The sequence below is a fragment of the Cupressus sempervirens genome, chromosome 2 (assembly GCF_028749045.1).
Source record: "Cupressus sempervirens isolate cs-2001-9-10 chromosome 2, ASM2874904v1, whole genome shotgun sequence".
In the NCBI taxonomy this organism is placed as follows: Eukaryota; Viridiplantae; Streptophyta; class Pinopsida; order Cupressales; family Cupressaceae; genus Cupressus; species Cupressus sempervirens.
This window is the reverse complement of record NC_143119.1, coordinates 293,254,524-293,272,394: the sequence shown is the minus strand read 5'-3', so window position 1 is coordinate 293,272,394 and position 17,871 is coordinate 293,254,524.

Genomic DNA, 17,871 nt, shown 5'->3' with positions numbered 1-17,871 from the left:
TTATTTATTGTCATTAAATAGACATTACAATCACCAATGGTTAAAATGGTACATTTACCAATAGTAAGAATAGTGCCTTGTTATTGGTTAATGAATTATCATCATGTTGTCAACTTTTAGTCTTCCCCTTTTAAAGCTTGAGGTCATTGGTTAAAGTGAGTTAGAGATGTCTAAGTTTGTTTTAGGTTACTTCTCATCTTTCCCAAAACACTCTACTATCTTCATTTTCTAGGTCTCCCTTTGCAATACATTTACATGATCTTTATATGTTGGTTTCCTATTTTTTGATGCACATTAGGTTTAGGTGATTTAGATATGGTTGGGGTGTGATATTGCATTCCCCTAATGAGAAGTAAGTGTTCTAAATTTCATTCTCTACTTTCTTTCCCTAACATTTCATATCTCATAGATTCTAGGCTCCCAAGTTGATTATCCCATCAAGCAAGCTACACCGACTGTGAATCTAAAGGTTGGAGCCATGGAAAGTGATTAAAGGGGATTGTGAATATGATTTTTCCAAATTCCCAAAGCTTTACGATGCTATGGATAGAGGCTAGGGTGTTTCTCATTTATATCTACGAAGACAAGATCAAATATTACTAAGGAATACAAGTTTATGGTTTGCTAATGCATATTCATGGAAATGCAACCATTTTATTTAGTTTCTGAAGCCTTATGAACTTGAGCCAAATCTTAGTTCAAAATAATCAAATAGTGTGAGCATAATGATTTAATGGCTCATAACTCGTAAGTTATGCTCAAGATCTTTCTTCCGGGTCATCAGGTTGAATTTAAAGGTTGAATGTTGTTTGATGCACTTCGATCTAGAAAATGCTACTAAGAAAAGAGTTTTCCACCCAAAGGTAACAAAATGGGCTACTTTCCCAAAATCTTTGAGAACACAAAGCTAAGTTTCCCTAAAATTTGAATATTCTTCAGAGATGCCAAAAAGATTCTTTCAAGAAAGTAAGTGTTGAACATGTGAACTCGTTATGAAGGAAAAGCAGTATTAAAGCCTTTAGCAGAAAATGAAAGAACAAAGTGTGCAAGCTAGTAAAAGGATTACTCCCCATGCTATAATTTTGAATAAAGGGAAAACAATTTTGTGAAAAAGCTATGTTTTTCTTTCTCTCCCACATATGCTAATATTGTTAAGGACATCTTCATTCAAAATTCTGAAGCAAAGTGAAGCACTTCCTGTAAAGATAAGTGGTTATGTTGTTCAATGACTTTTAGTTATATCAATTTACTTTAAGTGAAGTAAGAATTATTTTAGGAACTTAGTATTTTAAGTAGAAATTAATAAAAAGTTTAAATAGTCATTATTCATGGAATTAATGAAAATCCAGTTGTTATAATCATTGGCCAAACTTAATTTTGTTTGTGTGGTACCAATGTTCTAATTCCTTAAGGGTATTTCATCATATTTTTAAGAAATTGGTGTCTATGAGTTTATTTAACTACTATTTATCAAAAAATTCATCTTGTGCAATCATAGTGAATGGCAATCAAAGCCGCTAGTTATGAAAGGTTAATTGGCTTGGAAAGTGGGCTAAAAGATTATACATATACATCCTTCAAGTTCTTCAAAATTGGGTGATCTACATAGGAGGTTAAATTCTCATCCCCTTCACCCAATAACTTTAAAACTCAAAGAGAGTGGATTGGTAGAGGTAGGCAGCTTTGCAAAGGTAGTTCATGCATGTAAACTTGTAAAGGACTACATAGAGAGATGCAATCTAGAAACAATGAATATTCTATTTCTAGATCAATCCATTCTTCTTGTCAATTAACAAGGTGTTGATGTAGTCAACATTTGGCATCTTTGCGCATGATTAGTATTGTGACATTGATTTTGGGTCCTCTGTGTCCATGTTTAATGAGAAAAAGACCCTTAGGTAGGAGGAAATGCAAAGAACTTGGTTCCAGACTGCCTAATAGAAGAAGAGTAAAATGTCAAAAACTCTATTTGGAAATAATATAAAGTAGGAGGTTGTGGATATCCTTTCACTCCTCAAACTATAGGGAAAAGAGAAGATTTTGGAGTTCATCATGAATCATTCCTTCCTAGTACAATAAATTTGTGTTGAGGATATGAAGATTGATTGGGCATAAATCATCTGTCATGAGCTTGCTTCCTGGTTGAATTTTGCTAGATGATTCAAGTAGTTCTATATGTCATCCTCTTTTATTCATGCTTTGGAAACACAAAATTTGTGTCCTGGTCCAAGTATCCCAAACTATGATGAGCACACCAAGATCTATGAGTTCTATATACATCTACAACTACAGGAGCTATGAGGAGTATGTTGTTGTCAATGATGCCTTTATGATGAAATTGTGTCATGAATTGCAAGCTTTCCTTGAAAGAAGATTTTGATCAGAGGTAATTTCAGCCATATCCCAGTTTGATTGCTCATTCATTCAGTTCTCAAGCTTCTCCAATTTGTGAATAGGAGCCTATGATGGATTTCACAAGAGATTGCCTAGATATGCAAAGGACAAGGTAGTTCTATTCTAGTTGTGTTGACAAATTTTGGAGGTGAATGCCTTGTGTTCAAATGTTTAGAATATTGTCAGGATTCCTTTCCCTATTGTGGTAGACCCATATTCACATGCCTTTAGATTAGATGCTAGGAACTTGGTGAAGAGTTTTGAAAGGAAGATCAAGTTGATAGACTATGAGGTGCTTAGGCCTCAATATGATCTAGTAAATTTTTTAAAGGATCATCTAAAGTTGGGATATGCCTATAGGCATATCCTAGATATTGAGGTTTTTGGTCTGGGTGTCTTGATGAGTATCAAACTCAGGAGAGATTTTGGTCATGACTAACTGTTCAGGAAATAAAGCTATATAATGATTATGTGGATGCTTCTGATATTGTAGATGATGGAGCCTACATGCAGCCCACATCTTATGAGAAGATCAAGGGCACACCTATCCTATCTACCCCACCTGCTAAGCCAATCATTAACACAATAGAGGTTCTCATGTGAGGGATAATTAAAAGAACATATAAATGGGTGGAGTGAACCTAGGAAAGAAAGGAAAGGACTAGAGTTGTGAGTTCAATAGATGGATTATCAACTAGAACTGTTCAGTCAACTACAACTATAACCACAATGACTAGTACAATAACATCTTCTAGGCCATCATAATCCATTAGCCAAGGAGGAGACCCAAATCTAGAAAATAATGTGTCGCTTACTCCCACTTATAGAGCTAGCCCTCTTCCAAACATTAGGAAGATAGGAGAGAAGGAAGATGACAAGGACAATGGGAAAGAACAAGAGAAATCAATGGCTAAGACATCCTCACCTATTCAAGTCATGTATTTGGATGGTGATGTGAATCCCATGGATGGCCAAGATTAGGAAACATCTCAACAAGGGGATACATTAGCCCTTTTAATGACCAAGGTGGTTTCCTTCCCTATTGCTTCCTAGAGCAAGCCAACTCCGTTGATTCTAAGGAAGCTATTTGATCCATCTGCACTACAATCTGCTATCAATATGCTCTCTATAGAGTCTTGGATCAAAGAGACCATTGATAGGAAGAATAGGATATATGAGGATGCAACCTTGCCAAAGGACTTGATCACACAAGTTACCTCCTCTCATCCATCAAAGAAGACTAAGAATCATAAGACAATCACTGCATTGTCTATAGATTCAACAACTGACCATATGCTAGTTGAAATTGCAAACCAAAGGAAGGTATATTTCATGAGCTCTTAAAAGATGATTTCCAAATCAAAACATTGGATCTTGGAATTCTAGTTCATGAATCCATGGTGAACATTTGGAAGTCAACCAATGAAAAGATTCAGGACAAGTTGGAGGAGCTAAGAGTAGAGGAGATATTGAAGGCCCTGAATAGAGAGCTAGCAGAGTACATAAAGTCTACACTTGGGAGTACTTCTTCCAATCAATTTGACCCAAATGTAGAAGAAAATAATCACTTACTACTCAAGCTCCAATAAGAAAGATAGTTCAGGCAAGTAGGCCAAGCATGGGTAGATCAAATAAAGACCCAGGGTCCCCCAATGGTTGAGAATCTAGGGAGCTTGGTACTGGATGCTCACAATCTTAGAGAGGCTACCTCAAATCATTAAACAACCATACAAAAGACAATAGACAAATTGAAAGAGCAATTGGCCCTTCTACAATAAGTGATACATATGAAGACAAATGTGACCATTGCTCATGGAATTCTAAAGACTGACCAAGATTCACTATTATATTGAAAGAAATATTTGGATTTTGTCATAGAAAACTCTATGAGATTTGCAAGTGAACTCAAGGATGTGGATGACCTAGCGCAAAATATAATTGACTAGTTGTTTTAATACTTGAAGATCTTGCATAAAAAATGATTTATGTCTACTAATGGCAAGCTAATGGACATCAAAATAATGACGTCCAAGTTCTTGGCATTTTTTGATGAAACCATTGACCCACTTAACTTCCAAGTGGCCAAGATTTAGGAGCTATCAACAGTTGAAGTTCTCATAAAGAGAGAAATGGAGAAGTTCTAATTGAGGGTGGCCATAATTGATGAACTTACAAAAATACATGATTATTCGATTATTAGAGCCAACAACATCCTCATTCCAAGTGTTAAAGAACTTGATACAGTAACTAAAGCTATGAAAGCATATAGGGCTAAATTAGTTACTTATAAGAAGGCATGATGTTTCTAATGTTTCTCTAGACATCTTTCATTCTTCCCGTCTTCCTTCTTTTGTTACCATTCTTGGCATTTTTCTACATCTATGTAATGGACAATAATCTGAGCTTGTCCTTATTTTAGATTATTCTATTTAGAGATGCTCTGATGAGAAATCATCCAATGTAATTGACCATTTTGAGAAGGCCTATAAATGTAATCTTCCAAGATGTAAATAAGATTGGCAAAATTTACTTTGGGAAAACCCCTATAGCTAGGACTATTGCATGAGACTTTGAGTTCATTTTAAGTTTTGTTGTTCATTTAGTTTAAATGGAGTTTATGGAATATATGTGTGAATGCTGAAAGTTGAATGAATATGAATGAACTTGGCTTTATTTCCTTTGTTCAATAGATTTTATACTTTGCTCTCTTTAGCATAAGCATGTCTTCTATTCATTATAATCTATGTGTTTAGTTTAATTCTCTGCATAAGGAAGTTGGAAATTGGTACAAGAGTAGCTAAGGAATAGACAATCTAAGTATTGTCAAAACATTGGCTAACTCTGTAATCTGGGAATTACTTATTTCACCATCCTTCCTTTCTTCCTATTGTCATAATTACCTCCTACATTTTTCCATTTCTCTACATTGTTAGCTTGAGTAGATTTCATATTGTGAGATGACCCCCCTTCTTTTCCTAGGTTGTTTAAAGTGTTGAGCAACTTGTTTTTTGCCTCTTCTTCTCTTTGGTTAAAAGCATACGGTCCCCAAAACCCAAAAGAAAAATTCATTGCATATCTTGCACCCATAAGGAAGCTACACCTTTCAATTTAGGGGTCTTTGATAGATTGCTACATTGACCCATTGTTTTGTTAATCTTTGTGTTTTCCATGAGCCTTTGGGCAAGTAAAGAGTCAAGGTACAAAACCAATATATCAAGGAAGACAAATTATTAACCAACATATTAATTAGAGCCTCTCAATGGTAATAATTGATAACAACTAGATGCATATCATGAAATTTTATAGAGTGGTCATCACAGAGTTATTCACATTTCTCAAAGTCTTTACATAATACAATCTTATGCCATAATGTGCAAATTTATCACACCACTCTTGAATTTAGGGCATCAATAACTGACTTTTCCTTTGTGTTTCACCTAAGAAAATATTGTGCTTAGTTTGAAGACCATCCCTCTACACTAGAGGATGGTATTTTTTCTTTAGATGGCTTGATCTATTCTTGTTTCTCTTCTTTCTTCATTCAAATCTTCTTCATCTCATTTTTGATATCATCATAATTTACAAGTTTCTTCATTTTCCTTTCCTATAACTAGTTAGGAGACCGGTTCTTGCATCCGTACTCTTTGGTAATGTGACCTACCTTGTTGCACTAGAAATAAATTATTATAGGATAATCACCAATATTACCTCTTTTTTCTCTAAATCTATAAGATGTCCAAACTTACCAAACACACTAAACATTTAGGATTAAACAATCACTCTCTTCTATAAGAGTTCACCAATTGGATAGGTGACTTAGGGGTTTTTAAAGATAGATCTACATTACTTAGCTTTGTGTCCATACTTATTTCATATGTAACAATATCGATTTAAACTATTATTATTCAAGCTCTTAAGGTCTAAATCTATACTTATATGCAACATGACCATATTTATGACTATTATAGAAATGACCTTCAAATGAATAGAAATTATTCATAGGTTGGATTTAACACACACTCGTAGTATGAATAATCTTTCTAGAATTAAACTAAGTAGGTTTGTTAGACATCTTAACTAATTTATTTGTGGTTATCTCTTGGTTGTACTATAGATTCTTGGATTCACCTATGGATGACTCGCTAATCATGAATTTTCAAATGGCATGTGCAACCAACATCGGTTGTATCATTGTGTCTCTATTGGTTCTTCAATTAATCATCAAGTGTTTGCAAGTTATCACTATATTGTTTCATCTTTGCAATAGCATCTTTCTCAGTTTGCAAATCCTTCTTCAATTTCTCATGCTCTTCTTTTAGCCTTTGATTCTCAATCACAATCTTTTGATTCTTTATAGTCTTTGAATGAAGATATTCATGTATGATAACATTCTCTTGGGATATGTGTCTAGTTAGCTTATCACTTTAATAACAAAGGACTGGACATCCTTTCACACTGATTTCATGGTCAAACAACATCACATGTTTACTTAAAATAACACACTGAATTCATTTAATTTGTCAACTTGAGAGCGTAAGATTGAGAGGATGACTACAAAGTCTATGCTCTAATTCTCCTTCATGTCATTACAACTAATGCAAAGGAAATGCTGAAGGAATTCTTAGCTAGAAACTTAAACAATAACTCCACTTAAAGCTTTAAAGTAATGCTACAACAATAAACCTTAGATTCACCTATGCTGCAAAAGTAATTCATTGATTCTGTTATTAATGGCTGTAGGAGAAACATGATCTAACTTGCAAGGAAATAAACGATGAAATGAAATCTACTCTAATAGAATAGTTCACTCACAAAGTGGGCCCCCTTGTATGAGTGAATAGAAAAGATAATCAAGAGAAAAGGAATAGACTTGAAATACTCATTCTATTCATTCATGGTGAAGAAATTACACTTAAAACTAAATCACACTCGATTGCTATGAAAATCAATTTGTCTTCTTCTTTTTCCCTTAAAAACTACCCTTGAAGCAACAATAGACATTACTTAAAAGGAAACTACAACTACTCCCTAACTCTATTATCACTCTATTAGTGAGGATTATTTATAGACTCATGAAGTTTGAAACAAAATCACTATTAACCAAGAATATAGTAGGTTGTGGAAGCTATATTCATGCACTACTCCAACAGAAAGCATATAATGACTTGCTCCACTCATGATGATTCAACAATTTAGTTGGCTTTGACTTTGACATTGAGGTGTTGACTCTTGAATATCTGCGAAAAGTACCTGAAAAGAACACAATACATACACTGCTTCCTCATACATATATTTATTTTATCATTAGTAGTAGAAAAGGTGTAAGTTCAAATTACCACTCTTGCAAATCCTATGGCTATAGAAGGAAAACTACCCATAACATAACTGGGGAAACATTTATCAACATGCAACATCACTTATACCATTTTGTCCATAAATTCAAGAAATTATAGCATATTTGAACTAATGTGTCATCATATATAGAGCATATACATGAAAACATAAGTTCATTTTCTTAAAACTATAAAGTCATGATTGTTTCTTCAAGATATCTACTTAAAAATAAGATAAAAAGATCTTAAAATAATAGCCTTTTAGAGGCCCATCATTCCCCCACAATTGAGCTATTGTTGGTCCCCAACAACCATGAAGTTTTTGATTCATGCATGAACTCTCCAATCACTAGCTATCCTCTCCCCTAACTCATTCTTAACATAGTCAAAGTACCCATAATTTTCCTCGGGCCTTTTCCATCACTGAACTTCTATTTATATATCATGATACTCTGCATTGTCATTCACTGCTAGTAGTGGCTATAGGAGAATCAGATAGTCATAGATGCCACATGAGGATAGTGGGGTTCTCTTATCTTTATGTCATGTGGCATCTATGACTCAGTCATTTTGGAACCTCGATCAAACCTTGGTCTCTAAACGGGAAGAATCAGATAGTTAGAGAGATAAAAATATTAAGGATAGATTTCACAATGCATGAAATGTCCACTTGCCCACTTCACCCTACTTTCAAGATTTTCACATGAGCACCCTCAAAGGTGTACACCCATAGAGGTGTACACAAGTCTTCCCCCCTCTTTGCACAAATGCATTGATATGCATGTGTGCACCATGCACACCTATTCAAGGTGCACATGTGTGCTATTGTGTGACTATGAACTTAGCCACATAAGAGACAAGGTGTGCACTAGCACACCCTGCACACCTATGTAGGTGCGCTATGTGTACTAGTGGGAAAAACTGGCTATTGGGGGGAATTTCACTTTTTGGGCAGTTTGACTAGTTTTGGCATAATTTTTTGTTAGTCTGAGTCTCATGGAGTCCTCATTTGGGTCTTTCAGCATAATATAACTAATGTTTTCTTCTTTGTGTAGATAAAATGACATCCTCATTATCCATTACATAAAAAATATCGATGGTATTGCATGTGCATTTTCAAAATAGGCGCCTTGGGATTTCAGATAGAAGAAGCAAAAGGAGTTCAAGTCTATGACAATGTTGGGCTATAAAGAGGGTATAAATCATCAAAAAGGGTAAAATAAGTACACTAGAATGCTCCCAGACCTTGTTTGAGAAAAAGCTAGAAATTGTTGTCAAAATTGAGACCTTAGATTTTTTGGTGAATTGAGCACCTTGCACAATTCCCTGAAGGTGCATAGGTGCACAATTTGAAGATTTGGTGAATGAATTGTCTCTAGAATATGCCCAAGTGTGCAAGGTGCATGAGTGTGCATTGTAATTTTGAGATATGCATAAGTTGAAGAACTCTAGAAAGTGCACATGTGTGAAGGTGCACAGGTGTGCAATTTTACAAGTTTTGAAGAGCAAAGTACCTAGGTGCACAAATAGGCCTAAATCATCAAAATGATCAAAATAAATACACAAGAGTAATCTAAAACCCCATTTGAGAAAAACCCATAAACCATTTTCAAAATTGAGAACTTAGTTTTTTTCGTGAATTAAGCACCTTGCACAATTTCGTAAATGTGCATAGGTGCACTTTTTTCAAAGGTGCATCGACAGTTTTCAAGAAGAAGCAGTGCACCAATAGTTAACTTGTAGTTGCCATTTTAGAGAATTCCATTCATCAAAAACACATTTTAATGGTAGTTCAACTCCTAGAGACACCTAAAGAAGGCCAAGCTTCCATTTTTAGAGCTCCCAAAGACTCCTAGATCATCTCATGGCTTCTATCTTCTTATCTTATCATTTTTTTATTATTTTATGTCATGTAAAGGCTCATGCACCCATTAATTGATATAAACAAGAGGAGAGACCTACTTAGCATCACTTAGAGAGTCAGTTTTTATGTAATTAGCTTTATTTTATAGTTTTTTAGCATGTGTTTGCATTAGAAGAGCTCTCATTCCTAACACAAAATAAGGAGAGGATTTCTTATAAATACATGGATGTAATATGTATTCTAGGCGATTATTTTGATGCAATAATATATGCTATTGATGCTTTCATTTTGAGTGAAGTTAATCTTGCCGAGGTGTGTTATTTTTGTGAATGTATGTTCATGAATAATAATGGAGCCAATAGTTGTCTCAACATCTTAAGAGAAAGGTCATTCTCTATCTACAAAGGCTTTTTCTTTGATTGAGCATACTTTACCAACTCCAGCAGGGTTGTCTAGAATAGAAATCCAATCCAAAAATGTTTGTCTAGAGTGTTGAACTTCTAGTCTCATGAGTAGAGGTACTATCATTTCACTGTTCTTGTATGGTGTAACTTGATGTTCCCTACTTATCTCATTCTGCATCCAAGACATCATTGCTCTCAATTGCACATCCCCTATATACAAGAGTGAGTTCCACTATGTGTCATTAGACACTACTAAATTATGGAGATATAGTTCACATAATATATTCTTTAAAGGCATTGTAATAGATTGGAATGAATCATAAAAATCATGTAGAGAATAGAGGGATTTAGCCCTTCCACAATTCTATTCAACTTAAAATTTACAAGCTGCTCTTTGAGAAATAATGCATACACTGGTAAGGGTGATCTGCAATCTATTAGTTTATGAATCAATCATGTAACTTGTTCAATCCTCCTTTTTAAAACTTCATTCTAGTCTGAGCTTTATTTCAATTGATAGCTCTACTTATTAATAACATGTTTCAATTTTTTCTTTTCCTAGCTTCCATTGAGCTCTTTCCCACAACATATGTTGAAATAAATTAATTCATACAGACAAAGGTGTAGACAAATTAGGTGGTGGCAATGAATATTGGTTAAAAATGTCTATCCATTTAGATGTCACATGAGGAATTTCGTTGACACTTTATGGTGTCAAGCATTCTCCTTCTCTTATGAAAATTGTTGTCACCACATTTTCTTCCTTACTAGATTTAGCTATAGCTATGGCCAATGTATCTAACCCATCCTGATTGAGCTTTTCCATTACTTCCTTAACAATTTCTTTCCTGAATTCCAGATAGTCCACAGAAGGAAGGTCTTCTGGATCCTCACCAATATCCTTCATAACATGTCTTTCTTGAAATTCCTCAAATGATTCAAGCCCATTAGACTCCTTATCACTATCAACAATCACATAGTTAACTCTAATGTCAACTTCGAGTTTTGGACTCTAATTATTAAACTCATTATCTATAGCTATGTTTTGTTGTAATTTTTCTTCTGAAGAGGACTCCTTCTCAACCTTAGAAGATCCTAAGTTAACCACTAGAATAGAGCATTTACTAACCTTACTTCCCTAAAAAAGCCTCACACTTCACCTTGTAGGAGGTATAGACATGCATGAAGGATTCTTTTGTTTCCTCTCACCTATAGACATTTCAATAGTAGGTGCTTCAAGAGGTTTTTCTAAAACTTCTTCTTCTTGCATGTGCAGGGTTTCATTATCATTACTTTTATCGTTAGGTTGTTGTTCTAATTTTTCATTCCTTAGGTTCCACAGATTTACCTTTTTCTTTCTTAATAACAAACCTAGTCTTAACAAACGATGGGGTCTTGGGGGCATTGGCAGCTTCCCTATGTTTGCTTTTCTTTTTACTGGAGATAGAGGCATAAAATTTATAGATTCTCTTCTTAGCTACTCTAGAACTAAAGGGAGAGGCTTCAAGAATATTTTTAGTATTGGGAATGACCTTACAAAAGATAGTAGATGTCTTTTCCCTTCATCCAACCCCTTAGCCTTTAGGGTCAACTAACCGAGGCTCTACCTCTTTCAACTATAAGAAATCTTCTCATGTCCCAATTGATTGTTTGTTCAATTTTGTTTCCACAAGTAATTTTATTAGGAAATGATGGGAAATAGATTGATCCTTTCTTGATTGTACTATTGAAGCTTACTTCTTGACAATGTTAAATAGGAAATTGGGAAGGTTTACCTATCAATAATCATGTCATAGATGAGCCATAATCTTGAAATGTATGGCATGTACTTATTTGTAATGACCTTCACAAGTGAAGTATTGAATGATGAATACTGCTAGCTAGATAAACTACAATGAAAATGATAGTCTAGAGGTACCCTACTTCTTATCAATATCCAATGGAGGGTCATAATGCACATTGAACTATGTCCTAGCCATTCATAGGTCAAAATCTTTTTCCCAATTTTCTCCTCCTTGAGGTAACCCAGTGACTTTGGTGACCACTTCTTCTATAAAATTAACTTTGAGGCCATTAACCATTGCAAAATCATCCTGTAGGGTGCTCAAAAATTGAAGAGAAACCTCTTCCTCAAAGCCCTTAAGACTAAGGCAATAATCTAACCATCCCCATCTTTGGAACATTTTACAACTGGCCATGTCACCTAACAAAACTCTATGATCAATTAGCTACTACATCTGGAGATCTCCACCCATTATTTCTCACAGTAGAATTTTGACAAGATTGTGGCATTTTCTAGAGTTCAAAAATGGAAAGTTAACATAATTTGAAATATTATGATACCAAAAAATGAAAATGGCATACTATCACTTCATGCTTCATAAAGGTTTTTGATGCATGCAAGCTCATGATATCCTTCCTTACATTTAATCTCATAATTTTCACTCATGTATAGTTCTGTCACCCCAAACAAATTTCCAAATATTATTAAAGGTTAAGCTCAAATTTAATGTCCTTAACTCCCTTAATGATGCAATCATAGAAGGATAGGTCATCAATGTGTGATGACAAACATTACATAAGACAATAGTTTTAAGGAAAAGTTCACATGCAATTTGAAATTGTTTTTAAAAATAATGAATATCCCCCCCTCCCCAACTAAGTTAAGGCATGGGTCCCACCAGGCCAATAAATGCAAGAGGAATAAATTTAAACAACCTAAATTTCTAAATAAAGAGAGTAAAATAAGACATATACAAAAGTATGTGGCACGTACCTTATAGGTGCTGTAGAAAAGAGTTCTAAAAAAGATCATAAAAAATGATAAAATGATGGAATGGGGTGAAAGGATGGAAAAGAGAGAAGGTGAGATGAAATTCAAGATGGAAAAAGTACTTTCAAGAAGAAAGTGTTTACTATGAAAAGCTTGAAAGAATTCAAGATTTGGCAACAATCAAGGTAGAAGACCTAGACTGCTCAACTGCAAGAACAAGGATATCTCTAGTCTACTAAAACTGCTATAAGAACTCCTCATGAATTACTAGTTTGTTGTAGAGATTGAGGTGATTCCCATTGACAAGTAACTTTAATCAAACAGGATCAATAATGGACAGCTAGATCACTCCATTTGGAAATACAACAACAATTTCATACAGTCCTAATGAGTAAGTTTGAAACTTTCCTGGATTGTGTTGATACTTGGAATCATAAAGAAGTTCCCAATCCCCTATAGAAAACATTTTGTATTTGATAAAATTATCATGCAATATTTTATGTTGATGTTGGATGAATTTGGTGTTTTTAATGCAGATTTGTGCCATTCATCAAGACCAGTCAAACTTAGGAGTCAGTCTTGTTGTGCAATAACGAGTTTCATACCGAGCTCCAAAGCAGTCCTCAAGGTTTTATATTCAAACTCTACAGGCATCAAAGGGGAACTCTCATAACAAGATCAAAAGGAGTAAAACCTATGGTATATTTCTAGGTGGTTCTATAAGCCCAAAGAGCTTTAGGAAGGCATGTGGCCTAATCCTTCCTATGAAGTGCTACTATTTTGGTGAGAATAGCTTCCAGTTCTATGTTGGTAACTTCTACTTGGCCATTAGCTTGTGGATGGTAAGGTGATTTTACCATGTTCAATAGTGTATTCTTCCATGAGAGCATCTATTAGATTGGATGTAAACTAAGCTCCTTGGTTGGATTTCAACTCCCTAGGAACTCCAAGACATGTAAAGATAGATTCATATAAGAACTTTGCAACATTGTTATCCCTTGGGTGTTTCATGGGTTTGGCCTTTGCCCATTTAGTTACATAATCAGTGCAAACTAAGATATAGGATTTACCTTGTGAAGAGGGTTCAATAAGGCCTACAAAGTCAATCCCTCAATTATCAAAAGGAGCAACAACTATTTGAGGCTATAGGAGAATTTCATCATATTTAGTGGGTCTTCCCATGTGTTGACACTTATCACATTTCTTTGTGTATTTGGCTGCATCCTTGTCTAAAATTAGCCCAATAGTACCCAATTGTCAACATTTTAAAGGTTGTCCTTTTGGTTGTAAAATGGCCTCTACATGGTTCATCATGGCATGCTCTTAAGATATCATATGTTTCATTTTCTCTAATGCATTGACACATTACTTGATCAGGGATAGTATAAAACATAAATATACCAATACAAGAATAATTAAATTATTTTTTAGAGAGTAAATTACTTTCTTTGGCAAAGAAGTGAGTTGGTATCTTTCCTATGGTGAGGTAATTTGCAATATTTGCATACCATGGATTTTGTGTTGATAACATGAAAAGGTGTTCATTTGGAAAACTATCATCAATGGCTGTAGGATCATCAAGAACATACAATAGAGAGAGAAAGTTAGCTACCACATTGGCCTTGTTAGATTTAACGATTATGGTGATATCAAATTCCTACATAAGTAACAACTAGTGAGATAATTCTCCTAATATTAAAAGCTTATTCATTAGATACTTTATAGCAGAATGATCAGTATGAACAAATATTTCATATCCAGTAATGTAGTGCCTAAATTTATTCAATGCATAAATACTGCAAGTAACTCTTTTTTAGTAAATGTGTAGTTAAATTTTGCATCTTATAAATTTTTACTGATGAAATAAATGACATGTTCAATTGAATCCACCTTTTTTCCTAACATCGCACTTATAGCATAGTTTGAGGCATCTATATGTATGTGGAAAGGTAGTCCCCAATTAGGTTCCCTTAAAATTGGTGTTATGGTGATGACTTCTTTAAGCCGTAGGAAAGATGTAGTACATGTACAATCCTAGACAAATTTGGAATCCTTTTTTAACACATTATAAAGGGGTACTACAAGTTGACTAAAATTCTTGATGAATTATCTATAATATCTAGCATGTCCTAGGAAACTTTGAACACCCTTCTACTTCTTTAGCATAGGCAAGGTACTAGTAACTTCAATATTGGTGGGATCTACATCGATTGTTTTGGATGAAATGAAATGACCTAGCACTACTCCTTCAATCATCATAAAACATTTTCCACTATTTAGGGAAAGGTTATAGTCTTGTCATCTCTTAGGCACTATCTCTAAGTTGGCTTTTGCTTCTTCAAAATTAGTCCCATAAATAATAAAATCATTCATGTAAATCTCCATATAGTTAGCAGATATATTTGAAAATATACTTATGACAACTCGTTGGAAGGTGGCTAGGGCATTACATAGGCCAAAAGGTAAGACTGAGTAGGAAAAAGTACCCCATGTGTTGGTCAAAAGAATAGTCTTGACAATTGAGTGTCAACACACTTAACCATTTTCACTATATATGTCAAGTACACAATGTATGCCAAGCCATAATTTCAATAGGTGCCGAGCAAGTCAAAATGTAGTATGTGCTGAGTGATCCAAGAAATGTTCATGTGCCAAGTAATACACAACATATAGGTGCTAAGAAAACTAGGAAAGTAACATGTCCTAAGCAAACAAAGAAAGTAATAGGTACCGAGAAAATTAGGAAAGTAATAGATGCCAAGCAATCCAAGAATCAGTTCATGCCGAGCATCAGTAATGTAATGAGTGGTGAGTAACTCAGGATCAACACAAGAGTTTGTGCTTTCACAAACTAAGATGTAAACCATTTTTGGAGTCAACTTAGAGAGATTTCAAAAGAGAAAAAGGATAAGAACAAATCATTTACATTCCCTATGCAATCTACATGCAACCAATCAAAAAAATGAAGAAGGCATGCAACCAATGAGAAAAATGAAAGGTTTAAGTGCAAATTTGAGATTTAATATGGATCATAGATCCATACCTAACCCTAAGTCTTCGCATTCTTTAAAAGGAGGTCATAAACCCATTGCATGAGTAGATGAGAACAATGTATGGGAAGATTATAGTGGAATTTCAGTAAGAAGAAGTTAATACTTAGACGAATAGAGCAGCAATTTCATATCAAGTTGATCATAATAGTACAAGGAATAGGGAACACATACAGAGATCAGATCAAGCAAGGATCAGAATAAGAAGAGTAGATCTAGTACTTGAACCCAACAATTTTAGATTGCATTCAATTAGGATAAATGTTCTAATACTATCTCATAGCTGTATTAGAGGTTGAAATCCTATGTTGATAGATTAGCTTAACAACTATGTAGGAGAACCTTTGGAGAAGGTGATTGAAAATCCTATGTATTAGGTGGGTTTAACAACCTATTGTAAATCCTTTAACAGGGTGGCACTTCATGTAAGTGTTTGTAAATCCTCTAACTAGGTCACTATTGACACAGTGTAAAGCCTTTAATAGAGTAGGCCTTTCATAGGGCAGACCATCAAAGGTGGTTGAACATTGATTGCTACAGTGATTTTTCTAGGTGTCATCCCCACCCCAATTTTACCTTTTTATTCCTAGAGGGTTTCTAGGTTACCAAATATTCATGTTATATGTTGATGTATGTTTTCATTTCATGTTTGCTTATATGTTTACATGAATGCACATTACTTTCATTTATGTGTTAATAAGGGTTTGAAAGGATAAAAATTGGTTACTTCTAATTCACCTCCCCCCCACCTCAGAAGTACTCTTCCCATTTTGAACATTCCAAAAATTGGTATTAGAGCCCTAATTCTCACAAGGAGAAGCCTAATAGCTTAGAGAAAAAGGCAAAAAGATGGAAGTCTTCAAACTTGGGAAGATCATTGACAATCAGGTGATTGATATGCAATTAGCTCTACACAAAGTAGAGGAAGCCAGGGAGGAACTGAGAAAAGCCTTGAAAAGAAGGAAGGAGATAGCCATAGCTGAAAATGATATACACTTCAAGGAGATTGACACCACACACATGTTTTCCAATGGAGATTCCAAGGAATTTGATGCAGCAATAGCAAAATTAATGGAGAAAAATAGAGCACAAGTTGAAGAAATCAGATTACTCAAGCTTGAACAAGAATCACAAGCCATAATGCTTTGTGAAGTGGCTGAACAAAAGAAAAGAGCTATTGAAGTCAAGGCCATGATAGAATATGACAAGAGAAATCTCAGCAATAGGCTGGAAGAGAAGAAAATTGAATTTGAAATGATTTCAAATATGTAGCTGGACACCTTAAGCTAGATGATGAATGTTCATCATGAGCTAAACATGAAGGACATTGAGATCTCCACCTTGAAGATGTAGAATGAACAATTGCAAAATGAATTGAAGAGAGAAAAGGAAATAGCAGAAAGTTACAACAAACCTAATGAGGCCATCAAGTACTTTGAGCAATTGCTGAAATCACCAAGGGCTAGTAATGATACTTCAGGACTTGGCTACATCATCACTAAACAAGGAGAATCATCCAAGGCTGTAGAAGAAAGAATAAACAAAGATAAGAATGCTAAACTTACTTTTCATTTCTGTGGTAAAAAGGGACACACCTCTAATATGTGCAGAAACAAGAATAGTCATCAACATGATAAGCCTACGAATGCAAAATTTTGTCACAAATGCAAAAAGAAAGGACATTCAACACAAAACTATAGAACCAAGATCATGAGGAACCCAAGATTTGAGGGTCACTACTACAACTACAAAAAATATGGACATAGAGCATTTGAATGCAAATCAAAGCCTTTATGGACACCTAATTAGCTTATGAGAGGAATCAATCATCTACATCACTACAATTGGGATTACAATAACAGGTATAGCTGTCACTATTGTCAAGAGTATGGACACATTCCTAAAAATTTCATAAGGACACATTTCAAGGGAAGTTACATTAGATGGCTAAAACAAACTACATGTTTTAGTTGCTTGAAGACTGGTCATATTAGTAGAAACTGTCCTACAAAGACAAAAGCACCAAAGACTGAAGTTAACAAAGGAAAAGAAA